This window comes from Procambarus clarkii, chromosome 57 (assembly GCF_040958095.1).
Source record: "Procambarus clarkii isolate CNS0578487 chromosome 57, FALCON_Pclarkii_2.0, whole genome shotgun sequence".
Lineage (NCBI taxonomy): Eukaryota > Metazoa > Arthropoda > Malacostraca > Decapoda > Cambaridae > Procambarus > Procambarus clarkii.
Window position 1 is genome coordinate 4386176 of NC_091206.1, and position 12912 is coordinate 4399087.

The following is a 12912-nucleotide window of genomic DNA, read 5'->3' on the forward strand; positions in this document are numbered from 1 at the left end:
AGGTTATTATCTAATCAATTATGTGTTTGCATCATTTTTATCGTATATTTAATGAATTAATAACAATAAACTGAAATTTCACAAAAACGTGAAAAAACGGCAAAATATTGCCTAATTCGATGATATTTTGTTTAAATCACTTAAAGGAAAAGCAGATAATAAACGGCGAAATATTGCTAAATTCGATGATTTTTCGTACGAAACAAAATGCAAAAAAACTTGCTTAAAATGCAATATTATGCGAAATTCTGAGATTTGAAGGCCAACTGACATATCGTGATAAAACATGAAATAGTATCGAAATATTGGTAAAAATGAATATATTTACGTAATATCAAACTAAATGAAAAACGTGAAAAAGTCACTATTTTACCATATTTGAGGATTTTAACTTCAAATCATAGAGCGAGGTTTCGTTTTATTTAGATCCAAGAAAAGACATATGACAATGTTGTTTCCAATAAAATTGATAAAAATCAATGTGTTTTCATTAGTAATAACTAAAATGTTCCTGATTTTCCATTTATATTACCGATGGAAGATGTACACGTAAAACCGCTCTAATCCTGCTGAAACGTCGATATATGCAATAAAAACCGAACTTCTCCCCTTTTCAATATCCTACTCAGTATTTTAACGAGAAACAAATGGTTGATTGAAAATGAAGTATTTAAGGTTAATTTCTAATCAATTATGTGTTTGCATCATTTTTATCGTATATTTAATGAATTATTAACAATAAACTGAAAATTCAAAAAAACGTGGAAAAACGGCAAAATATTGCCTAATTCGATGATATTTTGTTTAAATCACTTAAAAGAAAAGGGGATGATAAACGTAAAAATATTGCTATATTCGATGATTTTTCGTACGAAACAAAATGCAAGAAAACTTGCTTAAAATGCAATATTAAGCGAAATTCTAAGATTTGATGACCAAATCACATATCGTGATACTACATGAAATATTATCGAAATATTGGTAAAAATGAATATATTTACGTAATATCAAACTACATTAAAAACGCGAAAAAAGTCACTATTTTACCATATTTGAGGATTTTAACTTCAAATCATACAGCGAGGTTTCGTATTATTTAGATCCAAGAAAAGACATATGACAATGTTGTTTCCAATACAAATGATAAAAACCAATGGAATTAACTAAAATGTTCCTGATTTTCCGTTTATATTACCGATGGAAGATGTACACGTAAAACCGCTCTAATCCGGCTGAAACGTCGATATATGCAATAAAAACCGAACTTCTCCCCTTTTCAATATCTTACTCAGTATTTTAACGAGAAACAAATAGATGATTGAAAATGAAGTATTTAAGGTTATTATCTAATGAATTATGTGTTTGCATCATTTTTATCGTATATTTAATGAATTAATAACAATAAACTGAAAATTCACAAAAACGTTAAAAAACGGCAAAATATTGCCTAATTCGATGATATTTTGTTTAAATCACATAAAGGAAAAGGAGATAATAAACGTCAAAATATTGCTAAATTCGATGATTTTTCGTTCGAAACAAAATGCAAGAAAACTTGCTTAAAATGCAAAATTATGCGACATTCTGAGATTTGAAGGCCAAATCACATATTGTGATACTACATGAAATAGTATCGAAATATTGGTAAAAATGAATATATTTACGTAATATCAAACTAAATGATTAACGTGAAAAAGTCACTATTTTACCATATTTGAGGATTTTAACTTCAAATCATAGAGCGAGGTTTCGTTTTATTTAGATCCAAGAAAAGACATATGACAATGTTGTTTCCAATAAAAATGATAAAAATCAATGTGTTTTCATTAGTAATAACTAAAATGTTCCTGATTTTCCGTTTATATTACCGATGGAAGATGTACACGTAAAACCGCTCTAATCCGGCTGAAACGTCGATATATGCAATAAAAACCGAACTTCTCCCCTTTTCAATATCTTACTCAGTATTTTAACGAGAAACAAATGGTTGATTGAAAATGAAGTATTTAAGGTTAATTTCTAATCAATTATGTGTTTGCATCATTTTTATCGTATATTTAATGAATTATTAACAATAAAAAAAACGTGGAAAAACGGCAAAATATTGCCTAATTCGATGATATTTTGTTTAAATCACATAAAGGAAAAGGGGATGATAAACGTAAAAATATTGCTTAATTCGATGATTTTTCGTACGAAACAAAACGCAAAAAAACTTGCTTAAAATGCAATATTAAGCGAAATTCTAAGATTTGATGGCCAAATCACATATCGTGATACTACATGAAATATTATCGAAATATTGGTAAAAATGAAAATATTTACGTAATATCAAACTACATTAAAAACGTGAAAAAAGTCACTATTTTACCATATTTGAGGATTTTAACTTCAAATCATAGAGCGAGGTTTTGTATTATTTAGATCCAAGAAAAGACATATGACAATGTTGTTTCCAATACAAATGATAAAAACCAATGGAATTAACTAAAATGTTCCTGATTTTCCGTTTATGTTACCAATGGAAGATGTACACGTAAAACCGCTCTAATCCGGCTGAAACGTCGATATATGCAATAATACCGAACTTCTCCCCTTTTCAATATCTTACTCAGTATTTTAACGAGAAACAAATAGATGATTGAAAATGAAGTATTTAAGGATATTATCTAATCAATTATGTGTTTGCATCATTTTTATCGTATATTTAATGAATTAATAACAATAAACTGAAAATTCACAAAAACGTATAAAAACGGCAAAATATTGCCTAATTCGATGATATTTTGTTTAAATCACATAAAGGAAAAGGAGATAATAAACGTCAAAATATTGCTAAATTCGATGATTTTTCGTATGAAACAAAATGCAAGAAAACTTGCTTAAAATGCAATATTATGCGACATTCTGAGATTTGAAGGCCAATTCACATATTGTGATACTACATGGTATAGTATCGAAATATTGGTAAAAATGAATATATTTACGTAATTTCAAACTAAATGATTAACGTGAAAATTCACTATTTTACCATATTTGAGGATTTTAACATCAAATCCAAGAGCGAGGTTTCGTATTATTTAGATCCAAGAAAAGACATATGACAATGTTGTTTTTTAATAAAAATGATAAAAATCAATGTGTTTTCATTAGAAATAACTAAAATGTTCCTGATTTTCCGTTTATATTACCGATGGAAGATGTACACATAAAACTGCTCTAATCCGGCTGAAACGTCGATATATGCAATAAAAACCGAACTTCTCCCCTTTTCAATATCTTACTCAGTATTTTAACGAGAAACAAATAGATGATTGAAAATGAAGTATTTAAGGTTATTATCTAAGCAATTATGTGTTTGCATAATTTTTATCGTATATTTAATGAATTAATAACAATAAACTGAAAATTCATAAAAAACGTGGAAAAACGGCTAAATATTGCCTAATTCGATGATATTTTGTTAAAATCACATAAAGGAAAAGGAGATAATAAACGTCAAAATATTGCTAAATTCGATGATTTTTCGTACGAAACAAAATGCAAAAAAACTTGCTTAAAATGCAATATTATGCGAAATTCTGAGATTTGAAGGCCAACTGACATATCGTGATAAAACATGAAATAGAATCGAAATATTGGTAAAAATGAATATATTTACCTAATATCAAACTAAATGAAAAACGTGAAAAAAGTCACTATTTTACCATATTTGAGGATTTTAACTTCAAATCATAGAGCGAGGTTTCGTATTATTTAGATCCAAGAAAAGACATATGACAATGTTGTTTCCAATACAAATGATAAAAACCAATGGAATTAACTAAAATGTTCCTGATTTTCCGTTTATATTACCGATGGAAGATGTAAACGTAAAACCGCTCTAATCCTGCAGAAACGTCGATATATGCAATAAAAACCGAACTTCTCCCCTTTTCAATATCCTACTCAGTATTTTAACGAGAAACAAATGGTTGATTGAAAATGAAGTATTTAAGGTTAATTTCTAATCAATTATGTGTTTGCATCATTGTTATCGTATATTTAATGAATTATTAACAATAAACTGAAAATTCAAAAAAACGTGGAAAAACGGCAAAATATTGCCTAATTCGATGATATTTTGTTTAAATCACATAAAGGAAAAGGGGATGATAAACGTAAAAATATTGCTAAATTCGATGATTTTTCGTACGAAACAAAATGCAAGAAAACTTGCTTAAAATGCAATATTAAGCGAAATTCTAAGATTTGATGGCCAAATCACATATCGTGATACTACATGAACTATTATCGAAATATTGGTAAAAATGAATATATTTACGTAATATCAAACTACATTAAAAACGTGAAAAAGTCACTATTTTACCATATTTGAGGATTTTAACTTCAAATCATACAGCGAGGTTTCGTATTATTTAGATCCAAGAAAAGACATATGACAATGTTGTTTCCAATACAAATGATAAAAACCAATGGAATTAACTAAAATGTTCCTGATTTTCCGTTTATATTACCGATGGAAGATGTACACGTAAAACCGCTCTAATCCGGCTGAAACGTCGATATATGCAATAAAAACCGAACTTCTCCCCTTTTCAATATCTTACTCAGTATTTTAACGAGAAACAAATAGATGATTGAAAATGAAGTATTTAAGGTTATTATCTAATGAATTATGTGTTTGCATCATTTTTATCGTATATTTAATGAATTAATAACAATAAACTGAAAATTCACAAAAACGTTAAAAAACGGCAAAATATTGCCTAATTCGATGATATTTTGTTTATATCACATAAAGGAAAAGGAGATAATAAACGTCAAAATATTGCTAAATTCGATGATTTTTCGTTCGAAACAAAATGCAAGAAAACTTGCTTAAAATGCAATATTATGCGACATTCTGAGATTTGAAGGCCAAATCACATATTTGGATACTACATGAAATAGTATCGAAATATTGGTAAAAATGAATATATTTACGTAATATCAAACTAAATGATTAACGTGAAAAAGTCACTATTTTACCATATTTGAGGATTTTAACTTCAAATCATAGAGCGAGGTTTCGTTTTATTTATATCCAAGAAAAGACATATGACAATGTTGTTTCCAATAAAAATGATAAAAATCAATGTGTTTTCATTAGTAATAACTAAAATGTTCCTGATTTTCCGTTTATATTACCGATGGAAGATGTACACGTAAAACCGCTCTAATCCTGCTGAAACGTCGATATATGCAATAAAAACCGAACTTCTCCCCTTTTCAATATCCTACTCAGTATTTTAACGAGAAACAAATGGTTGATTGAAAATGAAGTATTTAAGGTTAATTTCTAATCAATTATGTGTTTGCATCATTTTTATCGTATATTTAATGAATTATTAACAATAAACTGAAAATTCAAAAAAACGTGGAAAAACGGCAAAATATTGCCTAATTCGATGATATTTTGTTTAAATCACATAAAGGAAAAGGGGATGATAAACGTAAAAATATTGCTAAATTCGATGATTTTTCGTACGAAACAAAATGCAAGAAAACTTGCTTAAAATGCAATATTATGCGAAATTCTGAGAATTGAAGGCCAAATCACATATTTGGATACTACATGAAATAGTATCGAAATATTGGTAAAAATGAATATATTTACGTAATATCAAACTAAATGATTAACGTGAAAAAGTCACTATTTTACCATATTTGAGGATTTTAACTTCAAATCATAGAGCGAGGTTTCGTTTTATTTAGATCCAAGAAAAGACATATGACAATGTTGTTTCCAATAAAAATGATAAAAATCAATGTGTTTTCATTAGTAATAACTAAAATGTTCCTGATTTTCCGTTTATATTACCGATGGAAGATGTACACGTAAAACCGCTCTAATCCTGCTGAAACGTCGATATATGCAATAAAAACCGAACTTCTCCCCTTTTCAATATCCTACTCAGTATTTTAACGAGAAACAAATGGTTGATTGAAAATGAAGTATTTAAGGTTAATTTCTAATCAATTATGTGTTTGCATCATTTTTATCGTATATTTAATGAATTATTAACAATAAACTGAAAATTCAAAAAAACGTGGAAAAACGGCAAAATATTGCCTAATTCGATGATATTTTGTTTAAATCACATAAAGGAAAAGGGGATGATAAACGTAAAAATATTGCTAAATTCGATGATTTTTCGTACGAAACAAAATGCAAGAAAACTTGCTTAAAATGCAATATTATGCGAAATTCTGAGATTTGAAGGCCAACTGACATATCGTGATACTACATGAAATAGTATCGAAATATTGGTAAAAATGAATATATTTACGTAATATCAAACTACATTAAAAACGTGAAAAAAGTCATTATTATACCATATTTGAGGATTTTAACTTCAAATCATAGTGCGAGGTTTCGTATTATTTAGATCCAAGAAAAGACATATGACAATGTTGTTTCCAATACAAATGATAAAAACCAATGTGTTTTCATTAGAATTAACTAAAATGTTCCTGATTTTCCGTTTATATTACCGATGGAAGATGTACACGTAAAACCGCTCTAATCCGGCTGAAACGTAGATATATGCAATAAAAACCGAACTTCTCCCCTTTTCAATATCTTACTCAGTATTTTAACGAGAAACAAATAGATGATTGAAATGAAGTATTTAAGGTTATTATCTAATCAATTATGTGTTTGCATCATTTTTCTCGTATATTTTAATGAATTAATAACAATAAACTGAAAATTAACAAAAACGTGGAAAAACGGCAAAATATTGCCTAATTCGATGATATTTTATTAAAATCACAAAAAGGAAAAGGAGATAATAAACGTCAAAATATTGCTAAATTCGATGATTTTTCGTACGAAACAAAATGCAAGAAAACTTGCTTAAAATGCAATATTATGCGAAATTCTGAGATTTGAAGGCCAACTGACATATCGTGATACTACATGAAATAGTATCGAAATATTGGTAAAAATGAATATATTTACGTAATATCAAACTACATGAAAAACGTGAAAAAAGTCACTATTTTAGCATATTTGAGGATTTTAACTTTAAATCATAAAGCGAGGTTTCGTATTATTTAGATCCAAGAAAAGACATATGACAATGTTGTTTCCAATACAAATGATAAAAACCAATGTGTTTTCATTAGAATTAACTAAAATGTTCCTGATTTTCCGTTTATATTACCGATGGAAGATGTACACGTAAAACTGCTCTAATCCGGCTGAAACGTCGATATATGCAATAAAAACCGAACTTCTCCCCTTTTCAATATCCTACTCAGTATTTTAACGAGAAACAAATAGATGATTGAAAATGAAGTATTTAAGGTTATTATCTAATCAATTATGTGTTTGCATCGTTTTTATAGTATATTTAATGAATTAATAACAATAAACTGAAAATTCACAAAAACATGGAAAAACGGCTAAATATTGCCTAATTCGATGATATTTTGTTTAAATCACATAAAGGAAAAGGAGATAATAAACGTCAAAATATTGCTATATACGATGATTTTTCGTACGAAACAAAATGCAAAAAAACTTGCTTAAAATGCAATATTATGCGAAATTCTGAGATTTGAAGGCCAACTCACATATCGTGATACTACATGAAATAGTATCGAAATATTGGTAAAAATGAATATATTTACGTAATATCAAACTACATGAAAAACGTGAAAAAAGTCACTATTTTACCATATTTGAGGATTTTAACTTCAAATCATAAAGCGAGGTTTCGTATTATTTAGATCCAAGAAAAGACATATGACAATGTTGTTTCCAATACAAATGATAAAAACCAATGTGTTTTCATTAGAATTAACTAAAATGTTCCTGATTTTCCGTTTATATTACCGATGGAAGATGTACACGTAAAACTGCTCTAATCCGGCTGAAACGTCGATATATGCAATAAAAACCGAACTTCTTCCCTTTTCAATATCCTACTCAGTATTTCAACGAGAAACAAATAGATGATTGAAAATGAAGTATTTAAGGTTATTATCTAATCAATTATGTGTTTGCATCGTTTTTATCGTATATTTAATGAATTAATAACAATAAACTGAAAATTCACAAAAACATGGAAAAACGGCTAAATATTGCCTAATTCGATGATATTTTGTTTAAATCACATAAAGGAAAAGGAGATAATAAACGTCAAAATATTGCTATATACGATGATTTTTCGTACGAAACAAAATGCAAAAAAACTTGCTTAAAATGCAATATTATGCGAAATTCTGAGATTTGAAGGCCAACTCACATATCGTGATACTACATGAAATAGTATCGAAATATTGGTAAAAATGAATATATTTACGTAATATCAAACTACATGAAAAACGTGAAAAAAGTCACAATTTTACCATATTTGAGGATTTTAACTTCAAATCATAGAGCGAGGTTTCGTATTATTTAGATCCAAGAAAAGACATATGACAATGTTGTTTCCAATACAAATGATAAAAACCAATGTGTTTTCATTAGAATTAACTAAAATGTTCCTGATTTTCCGTTTATATTACCGATGGAAGATGTACACGTAAAACTGCTCTAATCCGGCTGAAACGTCGATATATGCAATAAAAACCGAACTTCTCCCCTTTTCAATATCTTACTCAGTATTTTAACGAGAAACAAATAGATGATTGAAAATGAAGTATTTAAGGTTATTATCTAATCAATTATGTGTTTGCATCATTTTTATCGTATATTTAATGAATTAATAACAATAAACTGAAAATTCACAAAAACGTGGAAAAACGGCAAAATATTGCCTAATTCGATGATATTTCGTTTAAATCACATAAAGGAAAAGGAGATAATAAACGTCAAAATATTGCTATATACGATGATTTTTCGTACGAAACAAAATGCAAAAAAACTTGCTTAAAATGCAATATTATGCGAAATTCTGAGATTTGAAGGCCAACTCACATATCGTGATACTACATGAAATAGTATCGAAATATTGGTAAAAATGAATATATTTACGTAATATCAAACTACATGAAAAACGTGAAAAAAGTCACAATTTTACCATATTTGAGGATTTTAACTTCAAATCATAGAGCGAGGTTTCGTATTATTTAGATCCAAGAAAAGACATATGACAATGTTGTTTCCAATACAAATGATAGAAACCAATGTGTTTTCATTAGAATTAACTAAAATGTTCCTGATTTTCCGTTTATATTACCGATGGAAGATGTACACGTAAAACTGCACTAATCCGGCTGAAACGTCGATATATGCAATAAAAACCGAACTTCTCCCCTTTTCAATATCTTACTCAGTATTTTAACGAGAAATAAATAGATGATTGAAAATGAAGTATTTAAGGTTATTATCTAATCAATTATGTGTTTGCATCATTTTTATCGTATATTTAATGAATTAATAACAATAAACTGAAAAATTCACAAAAACGTGGAAAAACGGCAAAATATTGCCTAATTCGATGATATTTTGTTTAAATCACATAAAGGAAAAGGAGATAATAAACGTCAAAATATTGCTATATACGATGATTTTTCGTACGAAACAAAATGCAAAAAAACTTGCTTAAAATGCAATATTATGCGAAATTCTGAGATTTGAAGGCCAACTCACATATCGTGATACTACATGAAATAGTATCGAAATATTGGTAAAAATGAATATATTTACGTAATATCAAACTACATGAAAAACGTGAAAAAAGTCACAATTTTACCATATTTGAGGATTTTAACTTCAAATCATAGAGCGAGGTTTCGTATTATTTAGATCCAAGAAAAGACATATGACAATGTTGTTTCCAATACAAATGATAAAAACAAATGGAATTAACTAAAATGTTCCTGATTTTCCATTTATATTACCGATGGAAGATGTACACGTAAAACCGTTCTAATCCGGCTGAAACGTCGATATATGCAATAAAAACCGAACTTCTCCCCTTTTCAATATCTTACTCAGTATTTTAACGAGAAACAAATAGATGATTGAAAATGAAGTATTTAAGGTTATTATCTAATCAATTATGTGTTTGCATAATTTTTATCGTATATTTAATGAATTAATAACAATAAACTGAAAATTCACAAAAACGTGGAAAAACAACAAAATATTGCCTAATTCGATGATATTTTGTTAAAATCACATAAAGGAAAAGGAGATAATAAACGTCAAAATATTGCTAAATTCGATGATTTTTCGTACGAAACAAAATGCAAAAAAACTTGCTTAAAATGCAATATTATGCGAAATTCTGAGATTTGAAGGCCAACTGACATATCGTGATACTACATGAAATAGTATCGAAATATTGGTAAAAATGAATATATTTACGTAATATCAAACTACATGAAAAACGTGAAAAAAGTCACTATTTTACCATATTTGAGGATTTTCACTTTAAATCATAAAGCGAGGTTTCGTATTATTTAGATCCAAGAAAAGACATATGACAATGTTGTTTCCAATACAAATGATAAAAACCAATGTGTTTTCATTAGAATTAACTAAAATGTTCCTGATTTTCCGTTTATATTACCGATGGAAGATATACACGTAAAACCGCTCTAATCCGGCTGAAACGTCGATATATGCAATAAAAACCGAACTTCTCCCCTTTTCAATATCCTACTCAGTATTTTAACGAGAAACAAATAGATGATTGAAAATGAAGTATTTAAGGTTATTATCTAATCAATTATGTGTTTGCATCATTTGTATCGTATATTTAATGAATTAATAACAATAAACTGAAAATTCACAAAAACGTGAAAAAACTGCAAAATATTGCCTAATTCGATGATATTTTTTTAAAATCACATAGAGGAAAAGGAGATAATAAACGTCAAAATATTGCTAAATTCGATGATTTTTCGTACGATACAAAATGCAAAAAAACTTGCTTAAAATGCAATATTATGCGAAATTCTGAGATTTGAAGGCCAACTGACATATCGTGATACTACATGAAATAGTATCGAAATATTGGTAAAAATGAATATATTTACGTAATATCAAACTACATGAAAAACGTGAAAAAAGTCACAATTTTACCATATTTGAGGATTTTAACTTCAAATCATAGAGCGAGGTTTCGTATTATTTAGATCCAAGAAAAGACATATGACAATGTTGTTTCCAATACAAATGATAAAAACCAATGTGTTTTCATTAGAATTAACTAAAATGTTCCTGATTTTCCGTTTATATTACCGATGGAAGATGTACACGTAAAACTGCTCTAATCCGGCTGAAACGTCGATATATGCAATAAAAACCGAACTTCTCCCCTTTTCAATATCTTAGTCAGTATTTTAACGAGAAACAAATAGATGATTGAAAATGAAGTATTTAAGGTTATTATCTAATCAATTATGTGTTTGCATCATTTTTATCGTATATTTAATGAATTAATAACAATAAACTGAAAATTCACAAAAACGTGGAAAAACGGCAAAATATTGCCTAATTCGATGATATTTTGTTTAAATCACATAAAGGAAAAGGAGATAATAAACGTCAAAATATTGCTATATACGCAGATTTTTCGTACGAAACAAAATGCAAAAAAACTTGCTTAAAATGCAATATTATGCGAAATTCTGAGATTTGAAGGCCAACTCACATATCGTGATACTACATGAAATAGTATCGAAATATTGGTAAAAATGAATATATTTACGTAATATCCAACTACATGAAAAACGTGAAAAAGTCACAATTTTACCATATTTGAGGATTTTAACTTCAAATCATAGAGCGAGGTTTCGTATTATTTAGATCCAAGAAAAGACATATGACAATGTTGTTTCCAATACAAATGATAAAAACCAATGGAATTAACTAAAATGTTCCTCATTTTCCATTTATATTACCGATGGAAGATGTACACGTAAAACCGTTCTAATCCGGCTGAAACGTCGATATATGCAATAAAAACCGAACTTCTCCCCTTTTCAATATCTTACTCAGTATTTTAACGAGAAACAAATAGATGATTGAAAATGAAGTATTTAAGGTTATTATCTAATCAATTATGTGTTTGCATCATTTTTATCGTATATTTAATGAATTAATAACAATAAACTGAAAATTCACAAAAACGTGAAAAAACGGCAAAATATTGCCTAATTCGATGATATTTTGTTAAAATCACATAGAGGAAAAGGAGATAATAAACGTCAAAATATTGCTAAATTCGATGATTTTTCGTTCGAAACAAAATGCAAGAAAACTTGCTTAAAATGCAATATTATGCGACATTCTGAGATTTGAAGGCCAAATCACATATTGTGATACTACATGAAAAAGTATCGAAATATTGGTAAAAATTAATATATTTACGTAATATCAAACTAAATGATTAACGTGAAAAAGTCACTATTTTACCATATTTGAGGATTTTAACTTCAAATCATAGAGCGAGGTTTCATTTTATGTAGATCCAAGAAAGACATATGACAATGTTGTTTCCAATAAAAATGATAAAAATCAATGTGTTTTCATTAGTAATAACTAAAATGTTCCTGATTTTCCGTTTATATTACCGATGGAAAATGTACACGTAAAACCGCTCTAATCCGGCTGAAACGTCGATATATGCAATAAAAACCGAACTTCTCCCCTTTTCAATATCTTACTCAGTATTTTAACGAGAAACAAATAGATGATTGAAAATGAAGTATTTAAGGTTATTATCTAATCAATTATGTGTTTGCATCATTTTTATCGTATATTTAATGAATTATTAACAATAAACTGAAAATTCACAATAATGTGGAAAAACTGCAAAATATAGCCTAATTCGATGATATTTTGTTTAAATCACATAGAGGAAAAGGTGATGATAAACGTAAAAATATTGCTAAATACGAAGATTT